Below are 27,656 nucleotides of genomic sequence, written 5' to 3' on the forward strand. Positions count from 1 at the left end.
ATCATTTCAAGAAATAAAAAGGTTGTATTTAACAATTAAGGCTCAAAGCTAACAAAATAGCAGTTCAGAATAAAGCAAGAAAAATGTTTGCAAGGAAACAGAAATCATATATGGGAATGTACTGTACCTGCCTGCCTACCTCCCATAAAAGAGAGAGAGAGAGAGAGAAAGAGTGAAACAGAGACAGAGATAGTTACCTTCTGTGTATCTGTCTCTGTTGTTATACTGGGATGAAAAGGCACAATTTATCAAAATCACATATTTAAGTTCATGTTGTCATACATACAACATGTGTGTGTGTGTGTGTGTGTGTGTGTGTGTGTGTGTGTGTGTGTGTGTGTGTGTGTCTGCGTGAGTTTGTATATACGCAGCATGCATCCTCACCCCTACCTCCAAAAGACAGCCACCTTCTATGTACCCCTCTGATATCAGACTAGGATGAAATAAAAAAAAAAAAAAAGAACATAACATATTTGAATCTGTTGCTGTCAGACATATATGAGCAATATGCTTCCCTACCCTTCCCCAGAAGTTATACCCCTGTATATGCATTTGGTGTTTGACTGTGAGGAAAGTGAAAAAGCAATGGTCACAGTAAAGTTTCCAATCTGTTAATCCTAAACAGACTATATGGGGTTCAAAGTTAAGGCTACTACTAAGCCTGTATCAAAATCCACTTATACAGCCTTAGTATGCTCGGGGCCAGTAAGTCCACAGAAGCTGTGAAGGTGTGGATGTTCTATGATACATTTTAGTGTGTGTGTGTGTGTGTGTGTGTGTGTGTGTGTGTGTGTGTGTGTGTGTGTGTGTGTGTGTGTGTATATGTGTGTGTGTGTGTGTGTGTGTGTGGACCATTTTAGTTTGTTATCTAGAGGTTTTAAGTTTGTACCATTTAGGAAGTGTGACACTGCAAGGTTACTATTAGATTTTAAAATGTTTATTAGGCAGCTTAACCTGGAGGCTGTATTTCAGGGACAGGCTAAGACAGAATTACAGCCCTGTTTGAAGCGTAAAAATGAATACAACCCACCAATACAAACCCAACTAAGAAATTTTGAGTTGTTAGTGGAAAAAGAACTAAGATAAGTTGCAGGAAAATCTAGAAGATATAATTTGAGTCAAAATGAGAAAAGGGTACTTGATGAACTTCAGCGGAACTCACAGGTTAGGGTTATGAAGCCAGACAAGGGAGGGGGATCTGTCCTTATGGATCAGGTTATATATGAAGGAGAAATGCAGGATATTTTAGGTGATTCCTTTACTTACAATAGGGTTTCTGGGAATTAGGTTCATGTGCCCTATAAGAAAATTGAGTTGGCCCTTAATGACTTACTTTTGGAAAGATTAATTAATATAGAAACTTTCAAATGTTTACATGTGCCTCAACCTAGAATACCCACCATGTTTGGGATCCCTAAGGTCCATAAGGATCAAAATAATCCCCCTCTCAGACCTATTGTGTCGGCTGAAGGCTCCAAGATCACACCTTTAGCAAAATACATGGACATAAAATTAAAAAAGTACTGGGGTAAGGAAAAAACTATTCTTAAAGATTCCTGGGAATTCCTTCAGGGAACTGACTTAATCCAGGTTTATGATGATATTTTATTTGTGACAGTTGATATCAAAGATTTATTCACAATAATACTCCAGGAATGCAGTTTAAATTGGCTTTAGGCTGCTTTGGTGGACAAATGTAATATTTCTAGTGATGAACTACAAGTAATTCTTAACCTTATGGAACTGATATTAAAAAATAATTATATTTACTATGGTGGTGAAAATTTTCACCAGGTGAGGGAGGTGGCTATGGGGGCCAATTATGCCCCCACATATGGCAACATCATCTTAGCCTGGTGGGAGAAACTATATAATGTTGAGGAAGAATGTGTCTTCTTAGAAAAAACTTTTTCTGGAGAGGGGATACCCGGTTAAATTATTAGAGGACACCACTGGGTATGTTAAAGATCAGCAGAAGGCAAGATCTATGCCCATTTTAGGCAAAGGCGATGAATTTACATTTGCCATTGGTGAGAAAAATGATAGTAGATTTAGTAGGGTATTCACAATGGAATACAACAGTGACTCAAAAATGGTGGTTGATGTGGTCAGAAGAGAGTGGAATAGATTTAGGTCCTTCACTGATCTAAAGGGGTGGAAAATAAGCCTTTAAACATTATTTTTAAAAAGGCACTAACTTGAAGGAAATATTTGAGATAAGGAGTACTACATCTAGGGGTAAGAGTTTTGGTACCTATAGATGTGGGGCATGCTCCCAGTGCAAGCTAATGTTGACCAAGTGTATATTAAATCTAGGAATAGGACTGTTAAAAACACTTATTTTAGTAATTGTAATACTAGCGGTTTAGTTTATTTAGTAATATGTGAAGTTTGTAGCGCCTTTTATGTAAGGAAGACAGAAAGATGTCTGAAAAGGCGCATTTATGAGCATTTTTATGATATAGGTAAAAGGAATGATAAGAATGCCTTATACAAACATTCACAAAATTGTGCCCAAGCAAACTTTTTATTCTTTGTGTTGGACGTTGTTCATATTGATGCCAGGGGGGCTCCTGGGAAACCCGTTAGGAATATCAAGAATTGTATTGGCAAGTTTTGTTGGATGCTGGGATGTATCCTGGCTTAAATAAGAGTATTTCCCTGGCACCATTATTGGAGTTAAGGGCAGCTAAACTCTAAAACTTTTTAAAGCTTTTATTTTCAGTTTTAACCACTAGAGAGTAGCATTGGAAATGTGAAATAATTTTATATATTTTGTATATATATATATATATATATATATATATATATATATATATATATATATATATATATATATATATATATATATATATATATATATATATAAATATATATATATATATATATATATATATATATATATTACATATATATATATATATATATATATATATATATATATATATATTATAACGTGTAAAGTGATTTTTTTAATGGTGAGCATTTAAACGTGTTTTTTTAACATATTTTTAACATACTTTTAGTATTGTAGTAAATGTATTGAGGATTGTTAGAATAAGGTGCTTCTGTTTCTTTTTTTCATTAATAGATATCAAGTTTCTATTGGTTGATTTTTTAAAACGTTTGTGTATTTAAGGACTTGCATTAAGTGAATGATATTATCTGATGAAGTCTTGGTGGACGAAAACATATTTGAAATCATCAGCATTAATATTTGTGTGGTCCTGAGTGTTTCAGTGGAATAAAAAGTTAATTTATCGTAGTTTGTGGAGTGTGTTTTCTAGCAACACCTTTTTGTTCATATAATTATTGGTCATAGGATGGGTAAGGTCAATCTATAATGAAATAGGATATGTTATTTCATGCACAAAAAGGGAAAATGGCTAGATGTAAAATGGCCCATAAGGGGAGCTAGCCTAGTACTTACTTATGCACCTATGAAGGTGTGTACCTGCATACAGCCACTTCTCACATCCTTCTTTGGCCTAGGACTGAAGCGGAGGGAAGAGAAATAAACCAGTCCACTGAGGTCAGAGGACAGTGAGAGGAGCATCATTAGACCAAGCAATATCAGAGTATCTTGCATAACAATATATCAAAGAAATGATTGCAAAATTCCAGAAAATATGGAACTATGACTTTAATAATGAAACTTAAGCTATGCTTTACACTTATTTTGACTCAGTATAATTTTCAGACTGATACGTTACTTACTTACTTATTAAGGGCTGGCTGAAGTGGTGCAGCAGTTAGTGTTGTCACCTCACAGCAAGAGGTTTTCCAGTTCAATTCTCAGCTGGGGTGCCCTCTGTGTGGAATCTCCATGTCCTCCCTGCAGTCATGTGGGTTTTGTTCAGGTACTCTGGTTTCCTCCTATATTCCAAAAACATGCAGCAGGTAGATTAGACACTCTAAATTGGCCATAGGTGAGTGATATGAATGCACTACTGCAGCAGGGCTAACCACCTGGTAGTGTAAACATTGGCTTGAGATAATTGTCACTGTGGAAGTGACACCCTAACCCCATGTGCAAAGTGGGAAAAGGGTTGGAAGATGTGTGGATGGACATTACTTACTCTTTTGGATTGCATTATAGTCAGAGTACTTTGAACTTTGATGGCTTGATTTATCTTTTATACAAAATCCCAGTGTTATTTGATTACCTTGCAGTTCTGGAAGATGGCACTATACATTTATTTTAAATCTATAGGTTGAACATCTAATCAGATCATATCACATCATGAAATGGCAAGGACTGGAGTCCATTTCAGCCCACCTAATAAGTAACAGCATGAAATTTGTTAGCATTATGAGCATCTAGTCTAGGTGTAAAACTTGTATATTATTTCTTCCTTTTGCTTCTCAGGGCAGCTAATTCCCATGGTTAACTATATACTTTGGGTACCAATTTATTGTTTTAAGATTCCTTTTTAGATCTAAATATGCAACCTCTGTCATGCTTTGCAGGATGAATGTAGTCCAATGCATTTAAAGAGATAGTATCTGGCATTCCCTTAAAACAAACATTATGTTACCACTGCAGCATAGCTATGATAATGGGAAAATCCCAAGTATATAAAGCAAGTGCTCATACTTCAAGTTCCCTAGCTCTTTATTTTCACAAACCTTTTATTTAAGTACACACTTCTTTTTTTTTTCCTCACAAAATTTTTATTTTTCAAATACAGTTGAATAAATTCCATAGTATTTGTATATAACATCTTAAATAACTATGTACAATATTTACATCAGCCTACATTGAGGTAAATGGAAATCTCCCCTTACAGAGATTTATGTTTACTTGTACAATGTTCTTCACTTTTGATATTGTCATGCCAACAATATCAGACTCAATATTGTCAGCTTACGACAACGTGAAGTAGACCCATTCTTTCCAATTTGCAGAATAATTTGGACTTTTTAGATACTGATGCGTTTATATTTGTTTCTATATCAGAAAAGTTTAATCCTCCCTGATTCCATGGACTGATGTGATATATTAAAGCTATTATGTTTCTTTTGGGAAACCATAAACATTTTATTAGGCATGAGTTTATTTCTTTGAATATATTCCTTTCTGGTAACAGTTGTATTTTCAAAGCTATATATATATAAATTTGTGTAGTAAACCCATTTTTATTAACTGTAGTCTATCTTCAAATGTTAATATTGTTTTGTTCCACTTTTCCACAGAGATTTTAATTGTATTGATGATATTATTGTAGTTTTTTGTGACTAATTCATTATTATCCTTGAATAACTCAATTCCTATATATTTTAAGGTAGATTCTTGTTTCCCTATAATGTGATTCTCCTTCAGCTGCAATTCTTTTTTTTTTTTATTTAAAAATAAAAATTTTGATTTTGATTTATTGAAATGGAGTCCTGAAGTCTTGTAAAATGTGTCAATTAAAATATCTAATTCTTCTAATGTCTCTTTTGTATTGGATAATGTTAGCAATACGTCATCAGCAAAGAGCAATACTTTAGAATTGTATTGTTTATAAACATCTACTCTTTTGATTTTTGTATTGTTACGTATTGAACCTGCCAATATTTCAATAGCCAAAGCAAATAGAATTGGTGACATGGGACATCCTTGTTTAGTACCCTTTGTTATATGTATAGATTCAGAGGTGAAAGGACCTAGCTTAACATACGCTAAATTATTTGTATATATATTCTTTAGTAGATGAACAAAGGAAGGAGGAAATTCAAATAACATCAGAATTTTTAATAAATAGTCCCAATTTAGGGAATCAAAGGTTTCTCTATATCTAAGCCAAATATGTGTTTCTTATTTTCTTTATTAATATAATCTATAAGAGAAATTATCCTTTTAATTTTGTCATGTGTGTGTCAATGACATATAAATCCAGTCTGATCATTATTTATTGTTTTGGATAGTGGTATTTTCATTCTGTTAGCTAAAATTGTCATAAATATCTTATAGGTATTATTTAATAATGATATAGGTCTATATGAAATACAGAAGTTTGGGGATTTGTTTTCCTTTAGAATTGGTGTGATTACAGAATATCTCTAAGAAGGCGGTATTAAAGCTTGTGACTGAATTTCTAATAGAGTTTTATGAAAGAGGGATAGTATCTTTGAAGGAAAAAGTTTATATATTTCCATAATTTTGCCAGCTATACCAGGAGCTTTATTATTTTACCCTATTTTATTGTGTCAGTAATTTCTTTGTAGGATGTGGGTGCTTGCAGATCTGGTTTTAATTTTTCTGGTATTTTTTTAGAACATTTTTCATCTAGATTTAATTGATCAATATGTATAGTTTCTTTTTGGAAATGTTCCATATAGTGATTTCTATAGGCATCAAGAATGCCACCTATATCTGAGACATTTTCCCTTTCTTTTCATGGAAGATGCTTTTAATGTTATTAGCTTTTGATTGTATTTTGATTCTTGTGGATAAATTATGTAGATATTTGGGAGAAGTGGCCAAGGTATTAATTTTTATTTTTTCTAAAGCTAAATTAGTGTTATGTGTTAGAATTTCATTGTATTTATTGTTTAATGCTTCTACTTTCTTTTTCATCTTCAAATGATTGATTTTTTTCAGCTTTTACTGACAAAAGTTTGGATTGTAGATCTAATAATTCAGAATCCCATTATCTGATTTTTTTATACCAAGTTAGGATTTTACCATATATGTAAGCTTTTAATGAGTCCCATATCATTGTTTTATTTATCTCTGTGGTGTAATTAATATCTAAGAAGAACTCTAATTCAGATAATAACCAGGGTTTGAACTCTTTAATTTTAGTTATATATCCTGGAATTCTGGAGTTAAATATTAATGGTTTGTACCCATTTTTAAGTTTTAGTATAAATGAGTTGTGGTGTGAAAAGGGGCAAGGAGTGATTGAGAAATTAATGATTTTAGAGTGTAAGTCATGGGCAGCAAATATTTTATCTATTCTAGTTTGGGTACCAAATCTGTGATCTTGATTGGAAAAAAAAAGATTTATTTTCTTTAAATTTGGAAGAATCTACAAGATTAAATTATTCTACCCACTTGTTTAAAGCTTTTGATACAGCAGATGTACACATCAGTCTTTTATTTGTAGTTTCAGAAATATCAACTATACAGTTAAAATCTTCTCCTAATATTAAGTTGCCTTTATAATTATTGGAAATTAAATCCGAGTGTTTTTTAACAGTTCCTAATTCAATGCATGGGAACCAGTATAGACTGGCTAGGGTGCATATTCTGTTATTATATTTAACTATTACTAATGCCATAAGGCCTCCTTTATCTTCTTATAAATGATTCTGGGTTAATCACATGAGTTTTCCATAAAATTGTTACCCCTTTTGTCTTTGTATTATAAGTGGATTGTGCCAATATCATATATTCCTTAAGATTCCATTTGTAATTGTCATCTGTTTTGAAATGAGTTTCTTGAAGGAAGAGAATTTGTGCTTTGTTCAGTTTTAAATATTTCAGTAGATTTGATCTCTTGCTAGGATTGTTTAAGCCATTGATATTTAAAGATAATAAAGTTAAATCCATCTTATGTTATTTAGACTATGTATTTATTGTTTTATTGTGACTATTTAACATTTTCCTCTGATAACTAAAAAGCATATGTTTAAACTTTTAAAGGAAATTATCAGTTTTATACTTTGAGTGTTTACCAGTAAAGTAATGTTTTGGTCAAAATTACTAAAAATGCTTTTGTGAAATAAATTTAAATTAATAAATGTTAACAAAACTAAGATTCACACTAGCCATGGAATGAAAAGCATTCCTAATCTGATGGACACACATAAATCCATCAGATTGTCACTCAAACCTTGACAATCCATAACATCTGAGCCCCGTAAATTGAATTATCATATGGAGAATATTTGTAATAGGGATAAGCAATATTTATATTATTTTGAACAGATTACAGAACAGAATACTGTTGTAGATTAGACAGAATTCTAATACAATGCAAATGTCCACTTATTGTATAAGCAATTAATATTTACATGAAAGATAGATGACAAGCAATTCAATCATAGTAAAGTAGGATGTATCATACATAAAACCTCAGTAAAAGATTATAGCACATGATTATTTAACATATTCACCCTTATTGATGAAGTCTTTCAAAACTTATTATGTAATATAAATAGATGATAACAATATTTATACCTAATATTTATAATACAATACATTTTACTGAATATATCAGAAGTTATATTTCATTGTTTACCAGCATATAAGTAATCACTTTGTTGCTAACTTACTTAAAGCATCAAGTTTGTTTTATGTAAACATTGATGAAAGTGCATTTTAATTATCAGTGCATCCCTCTTCCCCCCATTTCCTACACATAAGGATTTTCATATCTGTCATTTCGTATGATAAAATTAGTGAAATTATAGGTTAAAAATGACAAAGTCACTTATTGTCATTAATGATTAAAGGTTCCCTTTGCATTTTCATAAATTCCCATTTTATGGCATATACTGAAAGTTTTTAGATTTAAATGGAAACATTCTATTTTGTATAATAAGCAAAGGTTAAACTGAGTGATTATTATCAATGTAATACTATTGGTTCAGAATGTGAGTTTTACATTCTGTCACATTCCTAGTTCAGGCTTCTATTGTTTCCCTTGAACAACTTTGTCAGTTTGATGTCATGTATAAAACATTAATTACCTTGGTGACAGCTTAAGTATTATGTATGATCAAGATGCGTTACAAAACCACAATTCAAGTTAAAGCAATTATATGACTTGTTATGCACATTTACCTATATGAGAAGATCATTATGCTTCCCCTTGATGCTCAATATAGTGTATGTCATTTATGACAAGTTAAAACAGTAGTGTTATTATACTCAAGCCCATGTTATTAAACTGTCTATTGTCAATTTAATACTATTTGTTCAGCATATGATTGTTACATTATGTGACATTTCAAGTTCAGGCTTCTATTGCTTCTCTTGAACAACTTTGTCAGTTTGATGTCATGTATAAAACAATAGTTACCTTAGTAACTGCTTAAGTATTATATATGGACAAGATGGGTTACAAAATTTAAGTTAAAGCAATTACATGACTTGTTATGCATATTTACTTATATAAGAAAATCATCATGCTTCCCCTTAATGTTCAATGTAGTGTATGTTATTTATGACAAGTTAAGACAGTAGTGTTATTATACACAAGCCCATGTTATTGAAGCCTGTCTTTAATATCTAAATTCAGCAGACTGCTTCATCTTATATGATGATTATATATTTTATGTCTAGATTTACTAAAATCATAAATTGCATAACTATTGAGTATGTAGATTTTTTGTTTTTATCAAGAATTAACTTAATATGCTAAACAAAGTGTTGGGAAACCATCAATAATGTGTACATGTGGTTTAAAACAGCCCTTTTATTATATATATATATATATATATATATATATATATATATATATATATATATATATATTTTTATTATTATTTTTTTTAAACCAAAAACATTGCCGAGAATCATCTTGGAGACTCCTCAAAGCCATTAAGCATTATCATCTCTGTCTCTGTTACCATAGTAACCTGGGAGCATCTGTTTCTGTTAATGTGTCTGTGTACTGCATACCAGAGGCTCACGATGAACCTGAAGCAAAGCTTCACTTCACTGCAACTTCATGCCTAAATTCCCTCCCTTTCAGCAAGGCAGCAGCCAGGAAAATACAGACAGCAAACAGATAAAAAAAAAAACTCCAAACAATCCACCACAACAAGAGACAACACACTCCCCCAGCCCTCACTCCTCTTACTCAGTAGATGTACAAACAAACCATTCTCTGCCAAAATATCCCAAATCACAGTTTTATCCACCCCCTTCCCCTGGATCCAGGCTAAAACACCAAATGTCTCTTCCCAATACACAAGCATCAGCAAACCTCGATCACAAGCTGCAACACACAGCTTCCCAGAGATGAAAACGGCAACATATAACAGCTTCCAGACACAGCTGCATCCACATACACCATGTCAGGCCCAACCAAACAGCACTTGAAGCTATGATACCTGCCATAATTGATACCAATCATGTTTAGACAGAATAATAATGACACCTGCACTAGCTGCCAGACACAGCTGCATCCACGCATACCATATCAGGATTGATCAAACAGCACTCATAACTGTGATACTTGCCATAATTGATATTAACTATATTTAGACAGAATAATGATGATATTTGTATTAAGAGCTTGCTACTATTATTTAACCAGGATATACATGACATTTCTAAATCATACTTTAACTGAAGAAGGCATTAGTCTCCATGACAGCATTTTTTTTTCAAAACACTCTACTGTTACTGCCATTATATATTATGTTAATTTGTTACATTTGAATCTGAACTCTGATGAATGGTACCTTGTTGAATTATTTAATTAATTGCTTAAATTATTTTAAGTAAAATCAATGAAAAATGAACAAGATAAGTATTCATTGAGTTCAAGTAGGAGAATAGAAACTTCTATGTTTGTATTATATGTTGCTTTGCTTGGCTTATATATAATGTACATAGTAACCCATCTTGATCTACCTTTGTTTGTGAAGAATAATTGGACTCTTTGAACATTCTGAATAAATCATTACTGTTTCTCAGTTGTTTAAGAATCCCTCCTTTTTTTAAAATAAAAACAGATGACAAGTGATGCACCATATCAGTTGATACTTTGAGAAATGTAGTTATAAGAGTTATTTTTTGGGACAGCTATTTGGAATCAGTTATTTGTTTCTTCTGTCTAGCATTAGTCCATGGATTTGTTTCTTTTATTATTTTAAGAGTAGGAGCCATCCATTCCATTTCTTCTGGGATAGACACTATGTTGTTGCTTTTGATGAATTTAGTAGCTTCTTCTAAGCATTAAAGGTTCTCATCTCATTGGCAAAAAGTATTTTTATCTTGGCGGGAAAGACCAGCTGTGCTTTAATGTTGTTTTGTTTCAACAGTTTTATTATTGGCCAGACTTTTTTCCTTTGTTCTAGTATTCTGGAATAATAATTATTGTCAAACCTTATCAGGCTTTGATTGTATTTTAAGGGTGATTTTCTCCAAGCAGATTTTAATATTAGTTCCTTGTCTAGAAATGCAAGAAATGTTGTAACTATGAATCTAGGTGGAGTATTTGTTGAGTTAGAAGCAGGTTTCCTCAGTGTTCTATGTGCCCTTTCAATTCCAAATGAAAGTCCCTCTTTCAAGTCTAAAAATTCAGGAATCCAGGTTGTTAAGAATGAAATAATGTCTTCTCCTTCAGTGTTTTCAGACAGACCAAAGATCCTTATGTTGTTTTTCCTTTCCCTGTTTTCAAATTCATCTATTTTGTTAAACAGACATGTATTCTGTTTAAGCAGAAATTCTTTTTGGAATTATTCCTCTTTGAGTCTCCCTTCAATGTCATTTAGAGAAGTCTATATATTTGTTATTTTTGTATGGTGTAGCTGTAATAGTTCCTTAAGAGTATCAGTCTGCTTTTTTTGTGAATTTAATTTGAGGTTTCCTAAGTCATTTTTAAACCCATCCTTCTTAAAAGATAGTTCCTGTAAGGTAGATGTCATTAATTGCAGTTCTTTCTTCAAAGCAGTATCTGGGTGAGAATTCCTTGAGTTGTTCATATTCAGTGACTCAATATATCACCAAGTTACTTTACAGGACAATTTTTGTATATCTCCACCAAAATTGATATTTATGTTGTTTAGTAGAATATCTATAGATTTCTGATGTTTTAAACTTGAAAATAATAACATTTTCCTATATCATTATGCTAGTTTATGGAGCTCTCAAAATTCACTGCTCTCAGTTAGCCATCTAGGCTCCACCTCCTTAAGTACACCTTTCTTTCTGTATGCATGCATGCATATATGTGTGTGTGTGTGTGTGTGTGTGTGTGTGTGTGTGTGTGTGTGTGTGTGTGTATATATATATATATATATATATATATATATATATATATATATATATATATATATATATATGTGTGTTTGTGTGTATGTATGAATGTATGCATGCATGTATGTGTCTATGCATGTATGTATTCTTCTGATTCACATGGTTTGTTTTTTTAAATCAGGGCTGCATAAGGTCTTACCATACACAAATTTTTAACATATTTATCTGTTAAATAGTCTGATTAATACTTAATGGCTTCATAAACATACATATCTTAAGAATTCAATCTATGGTTTTAAAGCATGCACTGCAGAAGGCATGTATACAGTCTGTAGTTGTTATGCAATACTTAGTCTCTGATTGTTTATATGACTGTTTACCAAAACTGCCAAATCTCTAAATGCATTAACTCTTTCCAGATTGGTATTTTTCATGAGATACATTTTCTCAACCACCTTTCATCCAACATACATATATTCAGTTTAGTCTTGGTTAATCGACATATTGGTTTCAACTGCCCATGAAGATAGGTTTTTAGTGTCATGGGAAGGTTGCTGTAGAATTCTAACATTTATTTTATTATAAATGACAAATACAAATGAATGCAGAAAGAAATTTATGCTCATCACTGTAACCATATCAATAAATTATAGTCTAATGAGAAGTTTCTTGAGAATACTGGTCCAGGAGAGTAACAATGAAAAATTGTGGCAAATGTCGAGAGAGAGAGGGTTGTGTAGAGAATAAACAAAGATTGCATTCAAAAAAGTTGCTGTCACAGACTAATTTAAGATTTGAAAACAGTCTCAAGCATTGCTTTAATAGTTGGAGTAGCAACTGAAATGTACAATATATACAAGACAGTTTTCAGTTGAATAAAACAGTATACAGAAAGGGAATGCAAGAAGTAGGATGCCAAAGGTAAAAAAATAAGCAAAGCTAATGCATGTTTCTGTTACTGATGATTATAGGAAGGCAGCAAGTGGACACTGATGATAAATTAAAACAAGAACAAAAGACATATGCATGTTAAAATGTGGTACATAAAGGAGAATTAAAATATGGAAAACATTTTAAAGGTGAACTGCACTCAAAATCTAAAAAAATAGCATATAATTAACCTTCCTGATTTACTTATACCTCTATATTAAAGTAAAAAGTTATTATTTTCTAATTTGTTAAACCCCAAAATGGCTTGAAAGTGGTCATTCATGGGTACCATGATTTTGTTTTGCAGTCAAAGCTTTCACATCTCTGATGTCATTTTAGAGGGACGGACAGAAAACCTTATGATGAGTGGCTCATTCAGCTTAGAATATTACTATGACTGTTTAATTCTGACTGTCAGCATCAACCCATATTTTCATTACTTTGCTTAGTCTGATTTTTATTACTCAGCACCACTGATAGAGAGTTTGGATTGCCAGCTTAAAAATCCATCTGAACGGATTGCTTTGTTCAAAGTCATAACTGTAGTTCACAGTTAAAGTGTGACAAATCTAATCCCTGTGATAAATACATTTTACTTGGAATGAGCTGGTTTGTGCTACATTCACAGATTTTAATACTGTACTTAGAATAAAAGTCTTTCATTTTAATCTTCCCTCCCTTAAGTCACTGTCTGGTTTCAAGCAATCACCGTATATACTGCAAAAATGCTGTAACAAAACACCAGAAAAAACATGTACTTTTACAGAAAATAATGTGGAGAAAAAATGCAAAATTAAATACTGACTGAAAATCAGCTAAAATATTTACATTCTTTGTAGCACTAAAAGTTTGGTTTAAAGAAACAGATTAACTTTGTATAAGAAAAAAATACACTAATGTGAGAGTGGAATTTTTTTTTGACATTTGGTATTGAAAACTAAGCTTTAAAGCCTTGTTTTTGTTCAAACTTCTTACTGTGGCTCAGGGCTATGCAATTTATGTGAGGTGTGATGTGGCAATCTGTGACGGACAGAGCCATTGTTTTCTTAAAGATTTTGTAGCTGGAATAAGCGACTTAACCTAATTAATTTGCCCCTCCTAGCCTTCAGATGATAAAACAAATATAAGAAAGAAAGTCAAAGAGAAATAAGTTCAGACATAAAGCAAATAGAATAATTATAAAGTTCGGCTTTTTCTGTATGTAGCATGTGAAGTATTGGATGCAAGGAAGAAAGATCATTTTTTGGAAAGAAAAACTGGTGATACTGTACGTGCGTACCCCACTGGCCAGTTTGCACAGATGTGGGTGTGCCTTTGGTGTAACTTCCATTTTCCACAATGTAGTGCGATGTCAAAGTTAGTATATTTAATTTTCAGTGGGTGTGGGGGGGTGGTGCAGGGAGGTGCAGCCCCCTGAAAAATGTAAAAAAAAAATTCTGTTGGGTTATGGGTATGTGCTGGGCAGAATTAAGGCAGCCTTTACTTATGCACAGCCAGTGGGGTATGCATGTACAGCATTGTCAAAAAAATCTACACATAGATGGAGCTCACCTTTAACAAGTGCTGATAGAACTGATGTCAAGGTTAGAGCTTAAGAGTTTAAATTTTCAGACTTAAGTACACGTACAATGTTCATGGTAGGAGAGGTAGCTCAAATAATGTATAGAGGACAACTTTTTGAAAAGTGTGCAAGTTTCAATATGAAGAAAGTTAAAGCAGTTATGCTGGAATGAAACTAGAAAGCAAGTGTACACATTTTAAAGTTGATACTAAGTGCAGTGTCACAGTAATCTATGAACAGAGACATAAGGAACATTGATTTTATAATTGCCTGTCTTAAAACTTATACATCTCCCCCTCTTTTAACTTAATCTGTTATCTACCTGCTGACTAATGCTTCACACTTCTTTACCATTTCTTTTATCGTCATGTCATATAAGACATACCTAATGTCTGTCACATATACTGCACATGAACTATTTGCAGATTAAATGTTTTATACTTGGAATTTAATGTCATGTATGCTGCCAGAAAATAAATACCCTTTCTATCTATATAGTATCACTATATCACACTTACTTGTTTGAATCTGGATGCCTTAAGAACTAACCATGCAATAGTTCCATAGGTGGCTAGTAGGCTAATGACCACAGAGGACATTTTTAAGCCTAGCTATGTTTCCAAAATTAATCTGAAAAGTGTTAATACTACAGGATTATTTTAAGAGGCATATGTAGGCTTGAGCATGGGTGGTCAAGCATTTGCAGGCTTCCTCTGTCTAATAAAAACATAGGTGCTATACAAGGGGTACATTTCTGATTCCCCATAACACTGGTCCAAGTTATGCTTGAATTGAGTTAGAAAAGAACTCTGCTTCACATAGATGGAAGGGCTGTTCCAGAGAACAAGTCACCTCTGATACACATACCTGTCCCTCCAACATGCCCTATTTATATTGCAGATGAGGTATAGGTCCCTACATTGGGTAATTCTGATGTACAACAGGCCTATCAGAGTGGGATAAGAGAAAGTTTTGTAGACCAGACAGAGGCTGCATCTTAACAGTCTGTAGGTGATCAGGTGGAGGAATGAGACTTTGAGGAAGTCTGCATAGGACATGCTTTTTATGCCCTGTATTCTTTTTGTGTGGAACCTCTGTGGATGTTCCAATTGTTGCATATGCTAGGTCAGGTACATACTGAAGAGGACATTGTACTCAATGATTGGTCTGATGAGGGTCAAATATAGTGGAACATGAATTCTTGGACTTAGATGCCATACCCTTGCTTATAAGTTGCATAAAATAAAATGTTTTCTTTAGTACCATAGACACATGATGGTCAAATGTCAAGTTCTCAAATCCCTGACAACTGGGTCTACTCTAAGAGGTATATTATCAATGTGGTAGTTTCCATGGATAGTGATCTTCCTAATGGATACTATTATGCATTTCTTGGCACTGAGTTTTTGACAGTGGCTTTGGCACTAGTCATTGGTCTGTGTCAGGCCTTCCTGGAAAGATTATGCATCTATGGGGGATTCTATGACTGTGCCTAGTTTGCAATCAGCTGCAAACCTGCTAACCTGCTCAGCTAGAGGCCCTTGATGTTAGGCTTCGCTTTAGAGAATTAGATGCCAAAAAGAAGCATCACCAGCACCAAGCCTGTTTGGCTTTTTTGTGGAGGTACTGCTTAGTGCTGTCTTTGAGCCAGCTGGCTATCCTGTGGGAGACAAAAGGGTTTATACCTAATTTCATGAATTTGTCTGCAATGCTCAAGTGGTATACTGTCTCAATGCCAGTATGCACCATTTTGCTCTCATCCATTGCTTTGTTGAACTGCTTAAAGAAGTCCATCAGATAGAGAAAGCCTGACCTGCTCTTGAGAAAACAAACTGGTTTTGACAAAGTGCCTGAAGGCTTCCTGTGCTATTGCGTATCATGGCTTTGCAAATAAGACACTCAGAGGTTTGGGTCTATAGATACCCAAGTCCATAGATGAGCTACGCTTGTGCAGAGGGATGAGTGTTACAGTCTTCCATTCAAATGACATGAAGCCTGTCTGGAGATTATGGTTAAATATTGATTCTAGTGGTCCTGATAGGTCATGCTTCATGCTAATAAGGAATGGAGAGATGAGGGGTATGAATGGAGAGATGGATGGACAGATGGAGAGTCTGAATGGAGAGATGATAAAATCAACAAAAGGAGAGAAGTATTGCTGGAACTGAATTCACACTGAAGTCTTGGTGAGTACCTTCACTAGGTAGACCCTGTTTTTCATAAAATCTCACCACCAAGACAAGACTAATGTATAGACTGTATTTTAAATAGCATATATCATGGACAGAAGTAGGATAAAAATAAAGAAGATAGCTAGGTGCACAAGTCCCAGGATAAAAAAGTGCCCAATCCTGGTAGATGCACTGGTACCAGGACTGGAAAAAATGACAGTGTAGAATTCTCAAGACATGGAAATATTCCTACAATGGGGCTAGGCCAGGCCCAGGGGGAGGATGGCCCTCCTGTTGTAAAGGAAGTAGCAGTTCACAAAAATCACAAAACCTGATAGGCCAAATAGCCATACAGACAATAGAGTGGACTGTTGCAGATAAGAAAAAAAATATGTATTGTTACTGTTAGCATGAAGCCGAGAATTTCCAGACAAAAGATATACAAAAAGATTAAGAGAGAAATTAGAGGAAAGAAAAATACTTCCACAAGAAAAACTATCAGAAGCTTCAAATACAATTTGTGTCCATTAATACAACAGATCCATGAAAAACACTATATTATATAAACCAAGAAACCTTGTGCCACTTGGAAAAAGAAGCAACTGAGGAAGTGCAAACATTTAAAGACATTTGAAGGCTATAAAAAGAAAAATGGACATGGGAAAGAAGGAGAGAGTTGATATGGTACAATATTTATGTAGAGGAGAAAGCCAAATTAATGAACAGAAAAAAAGGCAGCCCCAAAGATATACAAAGAGAAATACAGTTAAAGGCATCCAGATATGGAAAGGTTCACAATAAAAAATAAGATCACAAAGAGGGAATGTAGAACAGAACATATTCAAGTAGAAGTTAAAAAATAGAAGCTGAGTTATGCAATATTTCTGAAGTGAAGGATTCAGTGTAGAAAGTCTAATACATGTTATATCACAGAATGATGGAACAACTAGTCCACAAAGTAAGGAGAAACAAGAGCAGCAGGAGACATCTGAAGAAGAAATATGGACATGGGAAAGAAAAAGACATTTAATATGGTGCAATAGTTATGCAAAGGAGAAAGCAAAACTAATTAATGCAACAGTGCCAAAGATATTTGAAGAAAAATACAGGCAAAGACATCCAGATGTGGAAAATTTTAAAATAAAAAAAAACAACGAAACAAAGAGGAAAAGTAGAGAAGAGGCTTGGTAGTGGAGAAGTTAAAGAAAGAGAAACTGAGGTAATGGATTACCTGTAAAGTGAAGGATTTAGTGTAGAAACTTTAACTCAGATAACATCACAGCAGGATAGAGCAATGGACACCTAAATTAAGGAGAAACCAGTGGAGTGGGAAGCATCTAATCAGTTGACATATGAAGATATTTTGGAGCCTCCCAAAGGAAACCAGTAAAACATTCAATTGGAGATATACAGCAAGGGAAAGAACAGAAAACTGGCAAATCTGACAGAGTCAATGTCGTGGAGTAATAGGCCAGTGAGTTCCCATATGAAAGAACAACAGATGAAACAGGGTGAAACAGGAAGATGCTCTGGAACTTTCTATAGAATGTCCGCAGGAAATGAAGTACAAAGAACGTGTCCCCAGTTTAGAAGAAAATGATTTAAGAGAAGAATTGCTTGATTTAATAGAGCTGGATAGATATATTAAAATCAATGAAATAAACAGACTGCAGAAAGTTAATAAAACCTCAAAACTTAGAAGCCTGATAAAAGAAATGAATGCAGTAATTAGGACTGTCCATAGAGATTCATGCGATATAACAGAAGTAAATAGCATACATTACTGTGCAGCCAAATTAAACAGTTAAAGTCCTACCACAAGAACAAAGGGTAGTAAGGGAAAGGATGAGTAGAAATCAAATGCCATCATGGAAGTATCAAATAGAGAAAACCATAAAGCAATTAAGACAAGAAGTGTCACTGTTTGAAGAGTATAGAAGCGGAAACAGATCAACAAAAATACTCAGAAAGATAGATGTGATGAAAGCAATGCACAGTATTATAACAGTTCAGGATTTATCGTGCACTGTGGCAAATAATAAACTAAAAATATCAGCACAGGCAGAAAAACTTAGAAGATACACAGATAAATATAAAGGAAAACCACAAAATAAGCAATTTATTGATTACACAAAAAAGTTTTATAGAGAAATGGGAAACAAGGTAAAAGGAATTGAAAGACCACCAAAAAAAAGAAGAAATAGATACATTTTAGAGAAATATTTATTAAGATCCTGTGGAACATAACAAAGATGCTAAGTGGATAGAAGAAGTGAAAGAAAGAATAAGATGTTCAAATGTACCAGATATGAAACGGGGTGAAGTAACGTCCAGAGAGACTGAAATAAAGTTAAGAAAAGCCTTTAATTGAAAAACCATATACCCAGATGCAGCACCTACCTTCTGGCTAAAAATATAAAAATTTTTGCACGAAGATTTAGCCATGAGTAGGAACTATTTATATGCGCATCCCGAACACACATCGGCCTGGCTAACAACAGGAAAAACAATGCTCCTACTTAAGAGCGAAGCTGCAAGCTTCCCAAAAACTATAGACCAATAACTTGCCTTCAGATGACATATAAACCATACACTGGACTTGATGCCAACAGAATACCTATAATTTAAAAGAAATATCAATTATGGCAATAGAACAAACGGGTAATAAAGTCATATGGAACAAAGGATCATTTGCTGTTAAATAAAGTCATACTGGAGAACTGTTAAAAGGGGAAGAATCTAAATTTGGTATAGATAGATTACAAAAAATTATTTGACATTATCCCACATTAATGGATAAAAGAGTGCTTAACTATGTACAAGATACATAGCAAGGGAAAGAACAGAAAACTGGCAAATCTGACAAAGTCAATGTCATGGAGTAATAGGCCAGCTACCATGAAACAGTGGTGGCAAGCCACTTTGCAGTTAAGCCATGATAAAGGACAAATTATTATTCCAGGGATAAAAATTCAAAGGGGGATATTCCAGGGTGACTCTCTGTCACTGCTGCTATTCTGCCTTGCCCTTAACCCATTAATCTGTCTGCTTAACTGATGAGGTCATGGCTATAATCTGGCTCCTAGAAAGCAACAAAGTGTAACAACTTCTCACCTTCTCTTTGTACATGATTTAATACTGTATAGCTCATCAGATGAGGAAGTGAAAGCACAACTGCAAGTAGTCAAAACTTTCAGATGACATAAGAATGTCATCTGGTTTTGATAAATGTGCAAAAGCAACCTTTAAAGCAGGAAAGCTGCAGCATCAAGAAAACATCATTTTGGACAAGAATGTGATATAAAAGAACTTGAGCAAGAGGGAGTGTATGAATATTTGGGAACTGATGAAGTATCAGCAATAAAACATGAACTAATGTGAATAAAACTCAGTAAAAATATTTTAGAAAACTTAAATTAATCCTAAAAACAGCATTGGCATCTAGGAACAAAGTTCAAGCTATAAAACAATTTGCTCTTCCTATCCTAACTTATAGTTTTGGAATGATTGACTGGCCCCAAAAGGTGTTGGATAGATTAGACAGGAAGAAAAGAATGATGCTTCATGCTAATCAAATGATTTATAAAAATAGTGCATACCAAGAGTATATATATATATATATATATATATATATATATATATATATATATATATATATATATATATTCACTGTTCCGAAGGAGGTATAGGCCTCATTGAAACTGATTACATTGTGGACTGCATACTTATCTGCTGACCTCACAAGACCCAAACAGAGTGAAAGTTTTGAAACACGAAGAGAATAAATCTAAGATGGCTTTCCTGATTCATCTAGCAGAAGCATATGAGTGTCAAGCCAGAAATAGATAAAAATTGGCAATAACTGAATGCGCCAAAAAACAAAAGAAAGAATATAAGGTGAATGATTGGATGAGAAGGCAAGAAATGTGGAAAATACATAAATATAGTTGCAAGTATAAAAAAATCCTTGAAACAACCACATGTTGATCAGGATCGAACACAGGAATGGTTAAGGAGGGTCGAATTCAAACAAAAAGATGAAAGGTTAATATTGGCAGCCCAAGATAGTGGGCTATGTACATGTTGGTTTACATAGTCCATGGAACATGTGGGAGAAACAGACACATGTAGGTTTTGCAAAACCGAATTGGAAACAGTTGCACACCTTGTTGCTGGTTGTGACATTCTAATGACAGAAGGACTGCATACTGAAAGGCATATTAATGTGGCAAGACTGTTTGCAGTAGGGATTGTGCAAACATTATAATATTGAAGTAGCTGAAAAACACTGGAAACATGAGCCACAAAGCATCACAGAAAAATGATGGTCTACTTCATGTGGGATCACCCATAACAAAGAGTTCAAAAGATAGATGCAAGAAAATCAGATAAGGTGGTCCATGAAAAGTAGCTTTGATCATTGAAATCGCTACACCCAGTGACTACAGTGTCCTGCATACAGAGAGACACGAAGTCATAAAATATCAGGATTTGCAGGCAGAAACAAGAGCAATGTGGAAGAAAGATACCCAGACAGTTCCAGTAGTAATAGTAGTAGTAGCAACAGGTTTTATAAAAAAGAATCTGCAATCGTATTTAGATATGTTACCGATACATGTAACTCCATATGAATTGCAGAAGGAGTCATTACTGGGCAAATTACTGTTGCTGTACAGAGCACTTCTGGCTAACATCAAAGATTGAAACAATATTAATTTCATGAACTTTAATCATAGTTTGACTTAGGAATGGGGTCCATTCCCGTCATGGTATTAGAAACCCAGAAGATGCTCATATGCAACTAATGCAGAGTCCTCTCAAGCTCAGTCTTATCTTTATTTGGATCACTATATTATATATATATATATATATATATATATATATATATATACATATATATATATATATATTGTAAACTTCATGGTCAGATCTCTCATGTGCAAGAGTAGCCTTGAGATGTTGAAGAAGTGCATCCCTCTCCAGGCAGTTTGCCCCTCTTGTTTGTCCTAAAGCGACATTACCCACCAGGCAAAAGTTCACTTGACTATATTCTATATTTTACTAATTTTTCAGAGAGAGAGAGAGATTATATCCTTTTAATACAAATACATCAATGTATGAAATTCAGCTAGGTTTATTAGAAATATTTCTTTATTTTTAACCAAGTGGACAGGCTGATTCAGGACCCTCTCAGACACTTTGTGAGCCATTTCCTGATGATAAGTTAGTTACGTAGACATAAAATTGACGTACACAATGTATGTGTAAGTACATTGAAAGACCTTTACCTCAATTAAATTCATAAGGCATAGAAAATGACAGGTAAATATATACAATGATGGGTTCAATGTATTTCACTGTACGTTCTTTACATCAAATGTTGTGGAAGGAAACTTTTTTAATCAAAATTCTGGTTCATCTCAGGATGATGGCATTTGTTTTGCAGATTTGCTACACACTGTGCAATGGGATTTTGCCTCTTCTCCACTGTTTTGAATTCTTGGGATAACTAACAGGAGTTGTGGAGGTGCAGGGTGCTTGAAAAGTTTTTTTTTTTTGTTTGTTTTTCTTTTTGAGTTAATGAGTTTCAACCATGTTTGGTCAATGTAGTTTATGTAGATCTAGAAGGTCAGTGATGTGGTGAATGGTAATCACATTGCTATATTGTATGTGAAAAATACATAGACTACAAATCAGTTCAATATGGAGTGTTGAAAAGATACCTAGGAGATAATAATTCGAAACTATGAAATTCAAAAAGATATAATTATGACAAAGTAATCAAAAAAGGGAAAAAAAGTTTATGCAGAAATGAAACTAAGATATGTACAACTTCTATCTTAAATTAACATTGTTTAGAATCTGTAATAATGTCTAAATAAATAGAGTCTGTGTGACTGATGTAATCTAAGCTTCACATTTGAAACAGATATATTTATATTCTTGGACAAAAAATATTTTTTTTAAATATATGACTTTTTCAAGACTGGTCATTTCAGTGTGGAGAGAATTTCATATCGCAGGAAACAAGTTTATAAAAGTATCTTCTACAAGCTGACAGAGTGAAATGAGGCCATTTCAGGTTTTATGCTGTTAGTATTATGAAGTGAGTAAGTTGTGCTGTGAATAATAAAGCATTCGCTAGAGACAGGCAGTAACATTATTTCAATACTTAAAACCAAGAGTACTTAGGTGTCAGGCAAAATCTTCGGTCATTTGATACAGTGCAGTTAAACCATTTAGCAAAAACAGGAGTTCTTTTTGCAGTCCTGGATTAGAATGCATGTGATGGGACACTGTAACTGACAGTGATGTACGCATGCTCAGGTGGAAGCAATAACACTAAATGAACTGATAATTTAGAGTTCTTTATACTGCAGTCTATTGGTAAGACAAAGTCAAAAGAATGAAAGAAGCATGCTCTGTGTTGAGCTATAACGAGAATGATTTTATAGTTTTGCTGTTTATACTTAGGTCAGAGGGAAGTCATTTGATGAATAGTGATTATTTATTTCTTTAGTCAGTAATTGTTGGCCAGTTTAAACATTCCTGCCCAGTCCCTCAGCAACAGTCTCTGTCCACCTTTGTCAATTTCCTCCTGCTCGTCTGTATACACTGATGTTTCCTCATCTGAAGATACTCATTCAAGTTAACAGAAGTGAATATATTGGCTGTAGACCTGCAGGTAGTGAAGAAACTAGCATGGTATTCTAAGCAATTTAAGATATCAACACTACTAACTAGCTAAATGTCTTCTGGTAATAAGCCCCATTCATCTAAAATAGTATGTGCCAAATGATCATTTATATCAGAACAGAGAAATATTAATGAGTATTTGGAGCTGCTACAATATCCATTAATAATTGTTACTATATGATATCAGTGTTGCAAATATCTGTATTGAGATATACATTGGAAATTTCATAGACACAGCAAAAATATAGGAGAATCAAAAGAAATACTGTCAAGCAATCAGTATAGTTAATCCATTCTGCGCAATGGTGTTAACATGCCTGCATCCTGTTACGGAAACATTGTCACAGATAACACGGCAAGGAATTGCAAGATAAAGAAAACAAGTCAATAATGTACAAGCTGAATTCAACAACTGTAAAAAACAAAAAGCATTTTTGTAAGAGGCAATCCGTACTATGCTCTAGTATCTCCAAGAACTTACAACCCTGAAAAGTAAGGGTGAACTTCCTTACTCCAACATTTCTGTGACCTTATTTTTAAGATTGGGTATTCATTGACATTAACTGTTATCAATTAAAATAAATGACTAATTCTGTCTTTAAAATAATGTTGATGATTGAGCAGACTTGCTCCATAAATACTGGCACAATGCATGAGATGGCCTTCCTCATTTTATTAACTTATTCCTCCTCATCAAGTGAGATCTGCCATGAATCTAAATACCTCCAGAGTTCAGGATCCGCCAAGATGGCAGAAGTTAAATATAAATTGTACAGTCTGAATCTCTTCTTGTTGTGAACATAAAGATGTGGCAGTTAGCCAGAATGGAATATTCCCTTCCTTGTTTTGAGTTAAGGGAAAATTAACTTCAGTAGCAGTTTAGGACTCTCACAATGGATATATTCACACTTATGCTGATGTTTCTGCAGGCCTGTCTAATCAAATTTCATCAGCATATCCAGTTTCGAGAAAGCACTCTGACCAGCAATGATAAGATACGTGGGACTATCCTAACAGAATAAATCTTAACAGTCACAATTAACCCATTTTTCCTGAAAATATCTTGTTTCATTTGGAAGCTTAAATAATGCTAACAGAATATTAAGGAGGAAGAATATTCTTGTCACTGTGGCACATTAACAACCAAAGTATCTTAATAACAACACCTGACATTACAAAAGGCATGTCCCTTCTACAGGAAATTAGATGAGAAACCACACACTTATTTGATTGTTCTCCAAGCTACACTGTTGAGATAAATCAGTCTTTTATAATGATTTACTAACACTCACATTATAAAATGTCCATAGCTGTGCTGATTATAAAGTAGATCAAGAACCATGTACTTTCCTAGGTTCTGCTTATGAACTTGGTTTTCTCTTAGTTTACTAGGGGGGTCAAACTAGCCACCTCAGATATAAAAGAAGCCACAAGCTGCAACAATTGAGAATATGCTGGACAAGTCACCAACTGTGTTGTAGCAGCATTAAAATAAGTGGCTAGATTCATGCCATAGGCCAAGGCATGATTGGTCAGGTTGTTGTTCGCCATTGGTATTCTGGTTGCAGTGGCTTTGGCACCTGTTGTGCTATGAGAGCACTGGCATTATTGATCAGGGCATCTTAGCAATAGAACAAATGTTAACTACAGCAGAAAAGGTACTGCTCTGCAGAGTAAGTGCTGTTGTAAGGTGCTGGAGCCCTTATTGCAATTGCTGAATTAAGGTGCTGTGGCCTCGCTCTGTAGTGACAGTGCTGATATAATGATCTAGTGCTCTGGCCTGCAGTGAGGATGCTGACATAAGGTGCTGTGACCCCGCCCTGCAGTGACAGTGCTGACATAATGATCTAGTGCTCTGGCCTGAAGTGAGGGTGCTGGCATAAGGATCTGGAGACCTGCCCTACCATGAGGCTACTCACATCAGATGCTGTTGCCCTGCCCTGTAAGTACTAATATAAGGTGTTGGGGTCTTGTTCTGCTTTGATAGTGCTGAGATAAGGCGCTGGTGTCCTGACCTGCAGTGAGAGTGCTGACATAAGGGGTTAAGTGCCCTTTCTACAGTCAGATCTTTGAAACGAGGGGTTAGATACTTGCACTGTAGTGGGAATGCTGATGTAAGCTTTCTGTATATCTGGCCTGCAGTGGGAATGGTAGTATCAGAGTCAGTGAACCCTACCCTACAGTTTTAATGCTGACCTGAGGAAATATTCACCTGCTTTGTAGATACAATGTTGATCTGAGTCACTGAGCACCTGTATCTGCAGTAGATGCATTGATACAAGGGACTGTTCATTTACCCTGATGGCACTATGCCAGCCATAGAAGCAGCATTAACATGATTATGCTGACATTAGAAACTCAGGTCTACCTGGTGATGAGTGCAGATTTAATGAATGCACATCTGCCTTTCCATGTTTGTACTGGCATTAGAGACAGCAGTCTCCATTCAGCGAATGTGCTGATGTTAGTAACTCCCTTTAGGCTATGAGTAAAAAGACTTAATATGATGCAAATCCTTGTTTTAAAAATTCAGGTAAATGTGATGTAACATTAGGCATACTAGTAGTGAACTGTTTCCATATAATCAGATTAGAAGTCCTCGAACCAGCAAGTCACCTTATTAAGACTGCTGAATCTATAGCCAGCAGCCTCACTTCTTTACTTTTTGCTTTCAGTCTTTCATTTCCCAATAGTGACAGACATTATGGATGACATGATGATACGGAGGAGGCTGGACATCCTATGTATCCAAGAGACAAGATGGAAGGGCAGTGCAGCAAAGCCACTTGGCTTGGGATCTAGAGTCTACTACTCAGGAGCAGGACGGGCTAGAAATGGTATGGTAATTGTGGCAGTGTGGGATATCATCAGAATTAGTGACAAGACTCATGGCAATCAGACTCCATTGTAATGCTAGGGTAGTATTCATAATCTCAGCATATGCCCCACAGCAGGGTTGAGATAGTGAGGAAAAGAGTGCATTCAGACAGCAGTTAAGGATCTACTAGATAAAGCAGGGCAACATGAATTGGTGTTGATAATGAGTGACTTGAATGCACATATTGGGACAGACAGAACAGGATACAAGGACTGTGTGGGGCAACAGGAATAAAGAAGGATAGGCCATTCTAGACTTCTGGCTGGCAAATGGCTTGATAGTAGCCAACACATGGTTCAGAAAGAGAGACAGTCACAAGATCACATACAAGAGTGGCCAACATGCAACTCAGGTAGACTTCCTCCTAGTAAGAAAAGTGCAATGTGGTAGAATCAAAGATTGCAACATCGCCCCAAGTGAAACAATCATCCCACAGCATAAATCACTGGTTGCCACGATCAGCTGCAAGTAATGGTCAACGAAGGATATAAGATCAACAGAGACCAGGCTGAAGACCTGAAGTTGACTGGAGAGAAAATACAACAGTTCAAGGATGTACTCAGGGCCCTACCAACTCAAGAAGTGGAGGAAATAAGTGGGGTTGAAGAAGAATGGCAGTGCCTCAAAACAGCATGTGTGAGAACTACAGAACAGATATGTGGCCAAGTCAGGTACAGAAAAAAGGTACATTAAGAAAGCTGGTGGTGGAATGCAGAAGTCCATGAAGTCATCAAAAGAAAGGAGTGCGGGAAAAAGTGGGACATAGAAAAGACCGACCAGGCTAGGAAGGAATATTGGTTGGCTAACAAAGAGGCTAAGGAAGGAGTTGCAGTAGCAAAGAATAGGGCATCGGAGGGACTCTACCAACTTCTGGAAGGTGGCTCACTAAGGGGCACAAAGAAACTATATCAGGTTGCAAGACAAAGACAGAAAGATAAAGAAGATAGTCAGACACCCTTCATAAGGGATGTCAGCAACAACCTGCTTAGCAGTCCACAGGACATCAAAGGCAGATGGAAGAAGTATTTCCAGCATCTTCTGAATGAAGAAAACCCTACAAAAGCTGTACTGCCCCAGAAACAGCCTACAATGATAGAAGAAGAGGAGCCCACCCTAGAAGAAGTAAGAATAGCACTAAGGAAAATGAAGTCAGGGAAAGTAGCAGGCTCAGATCAGGTCACAACAGATATGATAAAGAATCCGAAATGGAACAGGAACCCAACAGTAGCCAGCAAAAAAATAATAATGTTCTTTTAAAGACACTTTCTTAGGTATTTTTGTAATATTGAGTCAACGAGTTTTGCACATGGATAAGTCAAAGAACCTCGACCATCAATAAGTGGGCGCATAGGGGGGGTCATATAGGCTCTTATGAATCTTTGGTATTCCAAACATGACAGGTGTTTTAGGGTAGAAAATTTTAATGTAATTGAATGTGTCTAAGTCTATTTTAGCTTCTGTGAACAGATCTCTAAAATACACTCTGATCCTTGATTG

Source organism: Protopterus annectens, chromosome 12.part0 (genome assembly GCF_019279795.1).
Source record: "Protopterus annectens isolate FY-2018-M chromosome 12.part0, PAN1.0, whole genome shotgun sequence".
Classification (NCBI taxonomy): Eukaryota; Metazoa; Chordata; order Ceratodontiformes; family Protopteridae; genus Protopterus; species Protopterus annectens.